The sequence below is a fragment of the Python bivittatus genome, unplaced genomic scaffold (genome assembly GCF_059951505.1).
Source record: "Python bivittatus isolate LINGU-HERP-01145 unplaced genomic scaffold, Pbiv_v1 ctg000220_np1212, whole genome shotgun sequence".
In the NCBI taxonomy this organism is placed as follows: Eukaryota; Metazoa; Chordata; class Lepidosauria; order Squamata; family Pythonidae; genus Python; species Python bivittatus.
Genome location: NW_028277048.1, coordinates 35,170,453 through 35,186,578, shown reverse-complemented (window position 1 = coordinate 35,186,578; position 16,126 = coordinate 35,170,453). Strand labels below are relative to the sequence as shown.

Here is a 16,126-nt window from a genome sequence, read left to right as displayed (position 1 = left end):
GACTCCATAGGAAGACTAGAAATAATCTTTATTGAGATAGCCTATAGTAATAGAATCTTGCAAGTCTGACTGTGCTTTTCCTCCCCTCTTTCTTATTCCCTAGTGAGTCAGGGAGGAGTCAGCCCAAGTCCTTTTCTAACACTAACTCCTTTCCCAGGGCTTAAGAAATGCTTCTGCCCTTGTTGTTTCTGTAACAGCTTCTAAATATTCCCTTCAATGCCTTCTCCATGGTTCTCTACACCAGATGTTTGGCCTAGCTATTCTTACCTAAATGTTCTTGACTTGGACCCTCTTGCTCAGATTTCTGGATCTGAATGCATGTGTGCAATTCCTTCACATAATGCCACCCTACCTCCCCTTTTGTCTGGCCTATTCCTTTTGAATAAGTTATAACCTTCAATTTTTATATTCTGCTCTTGAGTTTCATCTCACCAGGTAATACTTACTAAATCATTATTAGTAAGGCCTACTAAAGCATATTTGCCTTCTTTCATTAAGTCTTCTAAATCTTCCTGTTGTTCCTCATACTCTGTTCATTTGTATAGAGACATTGGAACCATTGGGTCAAATAATCTGACCTTTTCCTTCCTCTCTTTACATATAATTATTGGGGGCTTACATGTGCTGCGTACCCTTCCTGTTCCCATCCCCAGTACTTGCTTGGTGCTATTTTCTAGGCTCTCTTCTCTCTCCCCCACCACAGGATTCAGTTAGAAGCCTTCTGCATCAGCTCTGCAAGGTGCTTTCCAAACACGTTGTTTTGATACTGACTATTGTAGTTAATTATTACATAGTGACTTCATTTTAATAATGTTTTGAAGTTCTACATTGATACCTTTAATATGTAGCACTAAGGTAATGTTTTTATTCAGTCTTACAATGCTTGCAAATCTCTTCCCCCCCCCCTTATTTTCCTTTCTGTTTTTCTTCTTGATTCTGTCTTTAAATATCTACTAAAATAAAATAAAAAAAGATTATTAAAACATCCTAAAATATTGTTTCCAGGTGTCACGAACTGCAGCCCATCCCTTGACAAGAGTACTTTAACTCACTGCTCAGAGTCCATTGAAGTTGGGTGGCTAATAAATTTGAATAAATAAATACATCTCAGAAACACCTCCCATTATCAAAGAATGCCAATTGTGCCTATTGATACCATCTGTGAAGCTAGTTGTTTGCTTCCAATACTCTTTTCTCTCTTCCTTGGCAACATCATTGAAGAGAAAGCAGTGAAGAACACATTATCTATGCCACTAGGTCCTTCACATTCCTGACCTGCTTCATAGTCCCTTGCAGTCCCTTAAAGGCTATACCTGACTGTATTGTGTTTTTCCTATATGCAATAGTAAAAAGAGTTAATAATCAGTGGGCATAGAGAGTCTTTGGGGGCCTTCTGTCACATCTTAAATGTTTGCCTCAGGAAGACAATACTCATCTCTGGACAGACTATCTGGCCAACCAATTGTTTTTTTAATCCCTTTTAGTAGGTGCCATGCTCTAACGCTGGATTCTCTTTAACAAGATTTATTGAGAAGAAAGGGATGGGATTAAAAGAATTCCAGCAATCAAACTATTTCCCATTTAGAACTACTATACCCTGTTTGTGTTAGGGTGGGGACTTTTTTCCCCTTAAGAGCCTTCCTGTGATCTGTTGATGAGGTAAGTCTTTTCACTGTTAACACAGCACTTGCAGCCAGCTGTTACATAACAATCTTCTGAATATCAGAAGTCTGGGAACCAACTCTTACAACAGAGAGTCTCCAATCACCACCATCCATTGCTTCCTTCTTTTCAGGGCAGAAGGAAGAATCCTTCCCTTTGCACAGCCTGTAGAGTTCTCTTCTTAATCCACAAAGCTTGTGGCATATAGGGCTTCAGCAATGGAAAGGCCCTAGAGTCCATTGTGAGGCTCCAGAGAATAATACCTCATCTCTCTGTCCTCTTTGCCTGGCTTTCTTCTGTCTTCTGGGAGGTTTCTTCATAGTGTTGACCTCTACAAGCACCTCTTATGTCTGTTCCACAAATGCTTTAGCTTCCCTGATGAGGAGTGGACAGTTTTGCTCCTATCCCCTTCACCTTCTCTTCCCGGAAGCAATCACCTTGTACTTGCTAATTCTTATCAGGGAGGGAAATAAGCATGCCTCATGAAATCACTTCCCTCTGTTCCCAGATTTCTCAGGAAAAAAAAAACAAATAAACCCAAATAAATGCTTTCCCCTTGAACTCCTCTGTTGAACTCCTCCATTAAATTTCTTCTTGCTCTGTCCATTTGCTTGCTCAATTAGTTGGGTGATTAGTCTCTTCCAGGCAATTCTTTTCTGTTATTTAAAAGCTAGAAAGCCTTCACCTTGCTCCAAAGGCTCTGCCTTTCTGTTTTCATACCATGGAGAAGAGATGTATTTTTATATAATGCCTGTCTATCCAAAAGCATACAGGCCAGCAGATTATTACTTGGCAAGTCACTGAGCCAAAGCCTGTAAACCAAAGCAGTCTGGAAGGATTCTCCATGCACACCGCCAAAAAGCAAGAAGCATATGATGCAGCCCACCCCTTTGTTGTGACTGATGTTAAACATTTCCTTTTCTGGAAGATGTATGAGACTGGGAAAACAATGAAAGTGGAAACCTATGAGAATATGTTCCATGTACTCCAGCTTGTCTTAGAAAAGCGTTTCTTAGTGGTGTCCCCCAAAATGCCATCTGACTTCCCTTTGGTAGTTTGTGTAGCAGATATTAATCAACTAACCCACATTTCAACCTGAAGAGAATATTTAACTGTGGATAAGTGGGTTAAGTACCTAGCTGACCTTGGTTGATCTCAAAGAATCAAACAAGATTGGACCTAGTTAGTATTTGGATGAGAGGGCACCAGCAAATGCCACTGCTGAAGGTTAGGCTAGGAAGTAAAAGCAAAACAAAACAAAAATCCCAGAAGAAATGACAGATTACTTCTGTATTTTTGCTAAAAGAATTAGATGGAAGTGTCCATGAAGTTATCTGACGTTGAGCTCACTCAAAGGGAAACTTAACCTTTATAACTGGTATATGGCCATGCTTTCCCCTTCAGCTCACCCCTTTATTGTACTTACTTGGTACCCTCTGTTCAGAAACAGACATCCTGCTTTATCAGACCTTGAGACCTTTTAATTAAGTAAGGTATGACTGGTATGGTTGGACACAGGAGCCCTGTACAGCTATTACTTGCATGAAAAAGCAAAGAAATTACAAGGAAATACAAGGCCATTTAGCTGACTCCTGCGGTTACACAGCCCTTCTTAAAGCATCACATGCAGAGTGATAATTCTGCAGTAGGGATTCTTTTCCACTTATGGATGTTACCGTACAGATTAAGAATCTGGAAAATTGGCCCCTTGTCCATCTGAGAGCATCTTGAGTACGTGTAGGTTTGGGCAGCTCTGGCAAGTTTCTGTCCATTGGCTGCTTCATCAACATTAGTGGGTTAACCAGTTTTGTTTCAATGATTAGTCAGCCTTGCTGCTACACAGGAAACAAACTACCGTCTTCTCTTCAAGGATATCAGATGAGATATCAGAGGTGGGGTGAGTAACTGCCCTATGGTTGGCCATACAAGCAAGGTTATGGTGAGAGGATGGATTAATGGGTGGACCATACAAAGATAGCTAGTTGAATACACCCCATAGATCACAGAACACACATTTTTAATATTAAAACCATACAAACAGTAAAACTATGCAATATGCAATATACTTAAATGGTATATGGGGAGGCATCACCATAACCAAAACTATGCAATATACTTAAATGGTATATGGGGAGGCATCACCATAACAACTTAAATGCTATGCCTAGAACCTGTTAAGAATCACCACTACACATTATTACCAGCATTTTTTTATAAAACCCAATCAATCAATGGATACTTTAGGAAAAATGATGATAATCTTAACCTGATCATGGCCATTTCTTTCTCAACAGTATATTCTCATATCCCAAGATCGAAAACACCTAAGATAGCTCTTCTTAATTTCATATGCAGAGCAATAAAGACAGGAGTCTAGTAAGGTAAAGTTCTGATCTCTCCCTTTTTTGACTATGCCTGCTTCTCCCAAATGACTGAGAAACAATAATAACAAGATTTTTCAAGAACTGCAAAAGCAGAAAAGGGGTTATAGTTAAGTAATATATTTCGGGCCTGCGACTGGTGCATGGTGTAAGTTACTTTTGCCACTGGTGACTGTTTATTATGTTTGTCTGGTTGCCTGGGGAACCAGCTCACACCGTTTCACTCATTTTATAATGTTCCTGTAAATGTTAGGTAGGGCTGGGATTTATTATGCACTGTCAACACCTCAAATGGAACGCGCCACTGAGCTCCACTTACTTGGCAAGGTGCCCCTGTTTGCTCCTTTTTTTTTTTTCCCCTTCTTCAATAATTTTAAAATAAAAAATTAGCCTTAGGCATCCAGATTTCTACTGTTCATGTAATCCAGGGTATGTTTCTGCTTGCATATGTACATCTTTCCAGCAAAACTATAGGTGGTCAGATTCTCAGTGGAGCCATTGGTTGGAGGAGAACTGATGCAGAATTGGTCAAGAGAACAAGCAAGTGAGCAAGCCAACTCCCACTGAATGGAATCTGTGACTGACTTACAATTTGTGAGAGGTAACATTTTAGGGGAAAGAGGTAGGAACATGTTTACTGAGGGTGTTTCTCATCCAAACACAGTATGACCCCATCACCATCAACTCAACAGCTCCTGTTGATTCAGAAGAGGAATAATATAGATTATTATGACCAGTATATGATGTTTTTATTTTCCTTCTTCATTCCCACAGAAGAGTAGACATATTTGATTGGTATCAGGCACAGTAGACTTCTTTGGGAAGATGGGACCGACCTGGGATAAACATAGAATGAAATACAGAAATGGCATTAAAAAGTGACCTTTCCCCATTGCTTAGCTGAACTGGTATCCATCCATCCTTGAGTCAGTAGAAAACTACTAGCATTAACTATGCTGTCCTCTTTGCCACTCCCTATCCTATATTCTCTATTTCAAGGCCCTGCAGTCCTCCCTGGACTTCCTCCAAAGTAACGGGTGATAGAGTCTAAGTCAGCTGTTGAACACTGCTGGAATAAAGGAAGAGGGACTACTTACACTGATACTGCTGTGGCTACTAAGGATGGCTGGTACTGCTAAGGATGACTTATGCTTATTACGTAAGTCACTGGGAATGAAATGAAGGCAATGTCATGGAGTAGAGAAGAAATTGCCAGGACATGTTCATACCATGCTTAGATGCAGGTGGGGAAAAGCCCCAAATTGGATCATTGTCATTGTAAATTCACATGGAATTTTTGTATAAATCTTTTAAGCACAATTTGGCTCTTAGCAGTCAAGGTTTCCTGGGATCATCCTAAACTTTTTTTTTATCTCTTTATAGTAATAACCATTTAAATTTATCAAGAAATATTATTCAGTATTTAGTTTGGTGTATGTAAGGTTGTTTGTTTCATGTTACTTCTGCTAAGTAACACAGCAGTTCCACCTCTTACCTGGAAACACATTGCTTTTTTTTAATATTCTCGTTAATAAATTTGGTTTGTTTGTATATCTCTTCTTATCCTGATTCATATGAATCAGTACCCTCCTTATAGCTAGATCTGTGGAAGAAGCATGTATAATCCTTTGGCAGTTGTTATAATCCTTCATCATGTCTTTTTTAGACATCAGTCTGGATAGTTGTAAGCAGACAGATATATACCTCCTTACATTCACAAAAATGTACAGATAGAATGAAATAATTTATAGCCAACCTTTCTTTTTGTCAGTCTAGATTTCAGAATTGCATGGCAACCAGAAAGGCTAAACTGTGTCAGCAAAATTACAGTCTCTCCTTTTAATTATCTCCAAATTTGCCTCCCTGGAGCTGGCTCATTTGAACACTGTACCTCTAGGAGCTTGTGAGGTCTCCAACACTAATTTATTTTGTCTTGCTTAATCAGATCCACAAGAAGCAGAGCCCAGTTTGTGCTGACTGCTTTCTAAGCAAAATTCTGGCACTGGGTGAGAGAATGGAAAGAAAACACACAGACTGAGTTGCAGAGGAGCGTTAGGAGGACTCACCAAAGCACTTGTTGGCCAAGATCTGATTAAAACTGCAAGAAGCCAAGATTCTGTGCTGAAAGGTGAGATTCCACAATATATTATGTAAATATATAGCTTTATGGCCCTCAAAATGCATTTCAGGGGAGACCTCAAATGACTTTATAAAATCTTGGTATATTATATGCACAAAACATTAAAAAAGCAAACTTCTTGGCTTGTACTAGTTTTTTAAATGTTAAGTTTCACTTTTCAAGTTGTCAAGATAAGATTTAATATAAAAATAATGAACCATTCTTCATGTCTGAAAAAAAAATGGGGGCAAGATAAATCAAGGAATGGGTTCCAAAAAACAAATTTGTTAATGCACTTATAATTTAAGTGACATTCTGTTATTTTTGGTCCATAAGCTGTATTTATTAATATAATTGGAAAGTGAAGGAAAGGAAACAAAAGAAGAAGGTGTACCCATTTTGCTTATTACTAAAAAAGTCCATTTTAGCTAAAGCAGCACAAGCTCTGACGTGGATACTTAATCGTGCTCTTTTGTAACTAAGTCCTCATAGTGGCCTAGCCCCAAGTCTCATATAGGCTGTTGAACTTTGCCACATTAGCCTCGTCATTACAGCTATTCAGAGAATTTATATAACCACCCATCTCACAGTAGTGACTCTGGGCAGCATTCAGGGAATAAAACACAAAACTCACAGCATACAACCCACAGTGCCCAAGAATAAAACAACAACCCCATTTATAGATAATGACATCAGCAGCAGCAGCAGAGCTCACCTAACCTCCTAACCCAAACACCTTGGGAAACAGCCAGATCTTTAGAGCCTTGTGAAAGTCTAACAAGGTTGGGGCCATCTGGTTCTCCAGGGAGATGCCGTTCCATAGAGCAGGCAGTAAAATCTCCAGAACTTGGGACCTTAAAATCCACAACCACTCATTCTTGCCATGGTTGAGGCAAAGCCTATTTTTCCCTATCCAAACCTGCACAGCCTCCAAGCACTAGGAAAGGACCTTGATGGCATTGCTTGGTCACCCCAGGATAGAGATGTACAACTGGGTATCATCAGCATACAACATGTAGATGTTAAATAGGAATGTGGAGAGAGTGGAGCCCTGAGGCACCCCTCAAAGCAGGGGCCTCAGACTCAACCTCTTCTCTGTACCAATATGAACTAGAACCGGCCCTGGAAAAAGGAGGACAGCCACAGTAATAGAGTGCCTCTTATTCCAAATCCCTTAGGCTGGCCTAGAAGGATGCCATGCTCAGTGGTATTGAAAACCACTGAGAGATCAAGGAGGGCCAGGATGGATGCCCTACCCCTATCCCCCCAGAGGTAATTGACAAGTGTGATAAATGATGTCTCAGTGTTATAACCAGAGCTGAATCCTGACTGAAAAGGGACCAAATAATCTGCTTCTTCCAGGGTCCTCACAAGCTGTAAACCAATCACATTCTCAATAACCTTATTAAAACAGGGAAGATTGGAGACTGGACAAAAATTGTCCAGTTCTGTTGGGTCTAGCAACAGTCTCTCAAGAAGGGGGCAAATAATCACCCCCTTCAAGGTGGATGGGACCACCCACTCCCACATAAAAGCATTCACCACTGCACAGATCCAACTTAATCAAGGGGAAGGATCAGGGATCCAAAACACGGGTGGTTGAAGCTTGCCTACTATTTTTTTCACTTCTGAGTGTTCAAGCAATCCAGCACTGATGGCATATAGATTGATGATACAAGAATTCAAATGTTTCACTTTTTTAACTCCTATGTATACATCAATCAATCAATCAATCAAATCTTTATTACAGTCATAGACCAGCATAAATGTATATATCGGTCTATGAACATTTGGAGTCCATTGGCATTATCTGATCACTTGGTCATCTAATTGGGCCATGATGTTGGCCAACCGTTGGGCCCATCCTAGAAAGATATAAAATTGCCCAGACATAGCAGATGTGTGTGTATATCTGTGTATAGTGCCTGTAAGTTAAATCAATAGAACTAGTATACTTGTTCCTAAATTTAAATAAGTAAATTTAAATGCCAAGTATTTGGAAGATCAGGGCCAGGCTAATATTACTGGTTCTCCTAGGAATTGCAAAATTCTGCTATCCATGATCAACTTGCTGAAAAAAAGAAGAAGAAGAAGAAATAAGAAATAGGCCATAAGTCTAAAAAGATTTATAGGTCTATTTAAAAATATTTATCATTTTAAATGCAGCTGTGCTGCCATTGACCACAGATAGACTGGTAAACTACTTAGAAAGAGAAAGACACATTACATAAAACAATATATCCAGAATGTTTAAAGAGCTTTTGTCATGCATGGTCTAACTTTGAAACATATTTTACTGAATCCCCATTTATTTTCTTTCTAGCTTTTCTCTCTACTTCCTTTCCCATCATTTCTATACACCAAGGTACTTGTGTAAATAGAAGTATTCCCTCTACTAAATGATGACTTCTTAGTACTGCAATGATGTTGAAATAAGCTAGTGCCCTCCAGATGTGTTGGGCTTCAGTTCCTTTAATCTCCATGACACCATGGTCAAAGCCTTGGTATATTAGGGTTGAAGTCAAATACATCTAGAGGGTGCCTAGTTGGGGAGGCCTGAAATGCACAGAAACATTCAATAGCTCTCCATTACTCCTTTATGTTGTTACCTGTATATTTAAGAAACTGTTTTAGTGCCTTCCCACTGTTTTCACTCCCCAGTCTCTCAAATGTAGTTTGAAACAATCTGGAATCATGTTGACATCTGACCTTAAAACAAGGAACAAAGAATACCATTTAATCACTACCTCACCCCAAGATGCCACTACAAGATGCCACTACAATAACACAAATCTTAGTCCCACTCCATGAAAAAGGAAAATAAATTACCTATGTCTTTAATTCATATTCTGTATGTTGTCTGATGATATGTAAACAAATAAACTCAATGGTCTCTTTGGGGAAGAGTTAAAAAGATGTTAAACCAGGTAGCCAGGAGCTGTGGTGAGACAGGAGTTCCTGCAAACAGGAAAATTAGCAAATTTCACACTACTTCAGTGCTTTAAAAACAGCAACACCAGCAGGAACCACAGCCACTAATCTTACTGCAGTTTCATATACACCAGAACTAAAGAAATAAATCTGCTTACCTGTCAAACACAGGCAATATCATAGATCACAGAGGTCCACAACCTGGTGCAGAATATGGAGTATGAAAGGGAGAGCTACCATATCTGGGCTGCAAAAATCCAGATAACTACTAATTAGTTTTCCATCTCTCTTTACTTGCATCTAATGATTGTTTGGATTTTTGCAGCCCAGACTTACATACTCTGTAAGTATGTCTGTATGCAAGAATAATAAAACAACAAAGACACTGCAACAATACGAAATGCATTATGAAAGCATCACTTTTCAACCAGGGTAAACCAAAGGAGATCAGGATCTATTGGCAGTGTCCAATGTGCACTAAGAAAAAAGACTGTTGAAATGGAAACAGAAATAGGAGCTTTGGGGAAACCTAGCCCAGGTTGGTGCCGGACCAAGTTTCTGGGCTGAGCATTCACGCAGACCAGTTTCATATTTTTTTTAAGGATATTTTATATATATATGCTATAAGTGTATGTGTCTTGTCAAAGCCACTCTTGATTTTTTGTAAGCCCTTGTTTATTAAAGTAAAGTAAAGGATGCAAACTTTTCCCAAAAGAAAGGTATGGGGATAACCCCACCTCAGCACTCCTCTTAAATCAGGGAAGGTGATCACTATCACTATTACTCACTCCTGGCTGATAAGCCAATGAATCTGATGATGGGGTTGGTGAGATAAGTATCTATCATATGGATATAAATGAGCTGTGGACATGGACTGCAGGATATATTCCTTCTCCCCGCCTTCTTCTTCTAAAAACTAAAATAAAACCATCTGTTAAGTTTCCAATCAGCTTAATTCATAATTTTACTACTAATTCTTTTGCCAGAACAAAGAACCCAGATCTCACTCCAAAAAAACTGAAAAATGAAGCAAACGCTTCTAACCAACTGCTGATGCAAACAGCCTCTAGCCACAGAAAGATCGCCTGCAAAACAGGATCCCTATGAAGCATTTCAAACTATCAAGAGATTTTGCCTGCAATGAGGCATTTCTAAAACAACAGCCTGATTCATGCATCAAAATAAGTCAAGGTTTTTTAGAAACATGGTTTGTTGAACATGGATGAAATATATCATTACATCATAATAGACAGAGTCACATGTCACTCTTTGCCAAAAACAATGAAGATAAATAATGGCTTAAAGTGATGCATAAACCAGTCCAGAGCTTCTGAGAAAAATCACTACAGTCATATCATGTTTCTCATTTTATGAAGTGGTATGTGGGCATGATGGGAGCAAGGAGAGCCAGTTTGGCCTAGTGGTGAAGGCCCCAGGCTAGAAAACAGGAGACGGTGAGTTCTAGTCCCGTCTTAAGTACGAAAGCCGGCTGGGTGACTTTGGGCCAGTCACTCTCTCTCTGCCCAACTCACCTCACAGGGTTGTTGTTCTGGGGAAAATAGGAAGAGGAAGGAGCATCAGGTATGTTCACTGCCTTGAATTATTTATAAAAATAAGAAAGGCAGGCAGGATAAAAAAAACTTTTTAAAAAAAGGATGGTTTGAAAGAGATGGAAGGTTGTAATGAGAGGTGTGAGTGTAAACTAGATTTAACTATATTTCCTTTCCTTTTGTTATCTTGTGCCTCTAATCTCTTTGGCTTACTATTTCTTACTCCTTTTTTGAGCTCTGCATGATACTGCTTATCTCAAAAGGAAATAGCATGATAAGGAGGTACAAATTTGTGCTTCTTCTCTGTAAAGCACTAGAAAGGGTTCCAGTCACATGGTGGGAGGAAAGAAAGGAGGCAAGCAGAAAATCCTTTGGGAAAAACACTTGTTACATCTTGGCATCATCCAGTCTATGCTTCACTGCCTAAGCTGTACAGGAAGGCAATTTTGAAGGAAATCTGCCTATCAAATTTGAAAGATTGGCAAAAGGCAGAATATAAGGGTTCATTCTCCTCAGCTTGTTAAAAAAAAAATCACAAGCAAAGAAATAAAAAGATAAAAACCTGGTTTTTAAAATGACGTGACAGCTTTTGTGTTGTTCTGCAACTTAGGAGAAGCACCTAATTAATACGTGAGCCTCTTATACGGCCCTTCTGGATAAAAGATAGATCCAGCTTTTGCACTGTAGGTGGTCACTTGCTCTTAGGTGTAGCTGCTGAGGCAGTTCCTGTGGGTGTGTGAGATAAAAACTCCACCGCCTTTTACTGAGGTCAGCTGATCCCCAACATCATTCTCTGCCTTCCACAATATAGAAACTCACAAGAGTTTCGACAGAGCATATCTAACACAGTACGTAACACCGATGCAGGCATTTTGTACTGAGCTTGACTAGTGACACAGAAAATGAGAAGAAAACAAAATGCAGAGACAGACACAGGGTTGGAGGGTTGAAGTTAGTATCAAAGAAATCTGCATCTTGCATTTTCTCCTGTTGACATTTTTTTATCTTCCTTTTCTTATTTTTTTTCTTATTTTAAAATATTTTAAAATATTTTCTTATTTTTTTTAATCAAGCCTCACAAATGGAATAAAAGCAAGACTTACAGTTCAAGTGTTTATAGTATTTTCCCTACAAATGAACTGATGTATAGCAGACCAATTATTCCATTTACACATTATTTTCCCTCTTTGCACATGTATTTGCTTTAGCCTATTTATTTTTCTGCATAATTTAAATCTGTTTGTCTTGTCTCAAAGGTCTGAATGATAGTGAGGCTAGACACTAATATGAAAAGTCACCTCATAAACACCTTGAAAATATGAAGGTCACCCCATAAAAACAGAGTGAAAATAACCAATTTCATATAATTGTTGTAAATACTTAGTACATTTTTCGCTTTTAACAGAGCTTTTTAAAAACAGTATATTCTGTTTTCAGTTTCTTTTGATGCCCTTTCTCTAGGCACATCCACATGTCCCCCTAGCTTCAGCTTGAAGATGCCTCACTAACCAGTGTTTTGTTTAATGACACAGCCTTCTCATCTCCAGTTTATAGCCAAGGCCTGCAAACTTTTTTTTTTTCCTGATCCGAACTCAAAGTAGTGTTTTCCATCTTCTCCCAACAAAACTTGCTCTTTGTATGTTGTGGGGTGGCTGAGGTGATGATATAGCAGGTGGTAGGATCTGCTCAGCTCTTATTGGCTGGTTTTTTTAGATTGCATAATGGGGGCGGAGCAAGTAGTCCTGCCTGTATGTGAGTCATTTTTTTTCTACATGGATTGACATGTGTGAAAAAAGAAAATCCCTAACTGACTGAAAGATCACTTAGCCAAATGTTTTTGCTGCCAACAAGGCTGAGTCTCTTTTCTGTTAGTTCTTGCTTATCTATGGATCACCTGCAGTATCTGATTCATGACAGTAGCTGAATGTCACCCCATGCCTATAGATCAAGTACTGTCAATGATGCATGGGATGGACAGAGACTTCCCAGTAAAGCAGGATATGGAACTTCAGCAGAATATGAAAATCTTTCCTACTTTACTAGGAACCCCACCCCAGTGCTTAATCCAGGGGTACGATGACATTGGTGACTGGGCAGCCTCTGTCACCCTACTACCAGCTGCTGCAGGTGATCCACAGAATGGATAGGGGCTTCCTGATAAAGTAGGAGTAGAACCCACAGATCAAGTTCCTACAGATGACTAAACCCACTGCTCTAGTCATCAGTCAAAACTCACTTCCTCCCCCAAAGCAGCTGAAAAATCTTTTTCTTGCCATCAGGGAAATCCACCAATTGCTGTACCTTAACATTAAACTGTTAGGACAACACTACCCATTGGTCTTGTTAACAAGGCAACATGGGGATTGGCTATATAGAGCAAATTTATCCTACTTTGCACTGCCTCAGGCATTGGAAGGAAGCTTATTAAACATAGCAAACAACCCTCTGCCTTTTAAACTGTTCTATACACTAAGAGTATATAAACCCAGTGGGGCTATCAAGGCATGAGGGTCATCCAAGTTACTTCATCTAAGAAGGCAGCTATATTGAGCAGCAGTGATATAGGAAAATACTGGAGGTGGATATTACTAACAACAGCAAAGGTATAATTTCATACTGCAATGGATTTTACAAAGAAAACCACACTAGATTAAGATAAAGGGATTGACTATATACTGCCAGATGATGGGTTCCTCAGTCAGATGGTACTCAACATGCTATTAAGGAATAGATAAGGATCTTTCAGAGTATTAATGGTGTTTTTGACCCTGCTAGATTAAAGTCTTCCAGGTCTAGTTGTTGCCATTTAGGAAAAGAAAATCTGAAGCTGCAAAGACAGAATTACAGCATGAATATAGGAAAATTCAAATAAGTGAAAAAGAAATGAATCAAATACCCATTCACAACTTAGTAATCAGAGAACTGAAATGGACTAGAATTGGACACAACTCAGGAGACAACAAACAAAGAAGGAACAGCATTGCTTTGATAGTCAGGAAGGATACAGCAAAGGAAGAATCTGGGTACAACTGCAATCATTGACTGAATAGCATCATTTAGAATTCACAGACAACTCTTTAATATGACAGTTATCAAATTTATGTTCTAATCATTGATGATAAGAAGAGGAGGTTGACAAGTGTTATGGTCAAGATCAATCTGAAATTGACAGAGCATGCAAGCCAGATGGAGATCTTGCAATTGGAGGCTGGAATGCCAAATTGGAAATAGTAAGAAGGAAAACATAGTTGGACTGTATGGCCTAGGAAACAGAAATGAACCAAGAGAACTACTTATGTTTCTGCCAATCCAATGATTTCTTCATTGCTAACACATTCTTCAAACAACCAAAGCAGTGGCTATATACATGGACATCAGCAAATCAAATTTACTACATTATTGGTACAAGGAGGTGAAAGAGCTCCATAATAACAGCAAAGACATAGCCAGAAGCTCACTATGGAACAGATTATGTGCAAATTCACAGTCAAGTGAAAGCAGAAGATGAAAGTCAACTAGTTTCCACGATATGATCTTGAGCACATACCAACATTGTAGCACATATGCTGCTTTGTTTTACTCTTTCACTGACCTAGAGCCACTCTATTTCACCATATTCTGCCACGCTGTGGCTGTCAATGTAATAGTGTCACAAGGCAAGTACCTCCCCTTTTCTAAGTGATTCATGTGCCACTGTGTAGCATCCTTCAAATATGTTGGATTTATTTCCATAACTCTAAGACAGTATAGCCATTGCTGGCTAGTGAATATGGAAGTTGAAATCCAACATACAGTACATGGGAAAGTCTTAGCAATTATAATATATGCAATATCGTCATAGATTAGCAATGGATCTGTATGTGTAATTGTTCTAAGCCTTGGGGAATGCAGAAATATATTGGATAATTATGTTGTTGATTTAATATACAAATCCACAATAAAGTACTTTCTTTTTTTCCTCCACCCCCCCGCCCCCCAAAAAGTATGACTTATGGAGCAGAAATACTGTACAGTAGTAAAGAAGAAGGATGAGGTTTCAAGGAAGTTCCTCCATTAATGAATTCCTCGGCAATGGTGAATAAAAAATACATTGAAAAGTGTTATAATTTCAATTATACTGGGGAAAGGACAATATGGTAGCTTTTGCCTTGCATGAAATGCAAACTCCTTTATATATTCACAAGTGGGATCTAGGTACTTTGTTCATTTTATTATCAACTACATCAGTTCCTTAGTAATTCCATTTCTAAGTTAAAAGTCAATATTTTTCCTCAATACATGATTACCGCAGCAAGACTTTTGTATGCACAATTTTGGAAAACCCAGACACTACCAGCAATACAAGAATGGTTGCTAAAACTGATGGAAATGGCAGAAAATGATAAACTGACTTGTTTATTAAAAGAAAAATCAAATAATCATTACCTTAAGGAATGGAAACCATTGATGGACTATTTGCAAAATGCAGGCAGGGCGAAGCTTACATGGGGATTTGAAGATTAGATTATAAATGTAATGGGATATGTTTTGACAAAGAATTATTCCTATTTAATGCATTAAAAACTAGCACCTATGACACTCTTACTATTCTCAAGACCAGAGATAGATTGGAAGCTATCTATTTTTCATGCCTTTCTTCTTTTCCTTTACTTTATCTCATATTTTCTTTCCCTTTTCCTTATAATTTGTATTTTTCATTTTCTTTTTCATTTCTGACTTTTAACTTTGTAATTTTAAAATTTCAATAAAATATTGTTATAAAAGTCAATATTTTTCCTATTTGTCCCTCATTTGCTGTCATGGAGTTAGTCTTATGACAGTTAATCAAGAACCTTGGGATTGTGTAATAAAGACGGATGTTCTCCTATCCCATATCTTGTCACAATAAAACACAAAATAAAAACAAAATATTTATAACTAGAGATAAATAACTTTTTAAAGATTTTTGCTGATTTTTTTTCAAAGCTTGACTTTTCCTCAGTAACTGTTTTTTATGAACAATTTAATTTAATTTTAGTCAAGAAAATGTAGTAACAACCATCTCATAAAGACAGATGTTGTGTGCTTTTCATAGCAGAGAAGCTATCTTTATCAGACATAGTCACCGGGGTGTTTTATATCGTGTCTTTTACCCTTCAAAAAAGGAGACCAAGGAAATTACAGACTTGTAAGCTTGATGTTAATATTGAGCAAAGTCTTGGAGGAGATTATTAAATAATAAGCATCTGTTTCAAGAATCAAAAAAGTTCCAGGTGAAATTCATAATGTCTACTAAAATTCCTATAGTATGCTGTTTGTTTCACCTGAGGAAAGTGGATCTACTTTTCTACTTCACAGGTAAGGCATTTTTGTTTAGATTATAATGAGTCAGAACATATAAATATCATATACATCAGGCTGGAGAATCTGTTGTCCACCAGATGTTGAACTACAACTCCCAGTAACGCCAGCTCACATAGCCAACAGCAAAGGTGGTGAGCAAT

The 16,126-nt window shown here is 38.4% G+C and overlaps 1 long non-coding RNA gene across 2 annotated transcripts; it reads left to right on the top strand.

Moving 5' to 3' along the window:
• Window positions 1-903: 903 nt before the first annotated feature.
• On the top strand, window positions 904-15,354 carry LOC148216322 (uncharacterized). Of its 2 annotated transcripts, XR_015795734.1 has the most exons (4): window positions 904-4,043; window positions 4,507-5,202; window positions 5,989-6,171; window positions 14,627-15,354. It is a non-coding gene; the product is annotated as an uncharacterized LOC148216322 (long non-coding RNA). The 2 variants fall into 2 exon arrangements; XR_015795733.1 differs by having other exon boundaries at window positions 907-5,202.
• The last annotated feature ends 772 nt before the right edge of the window (window positions 15,355-16,126 follow it).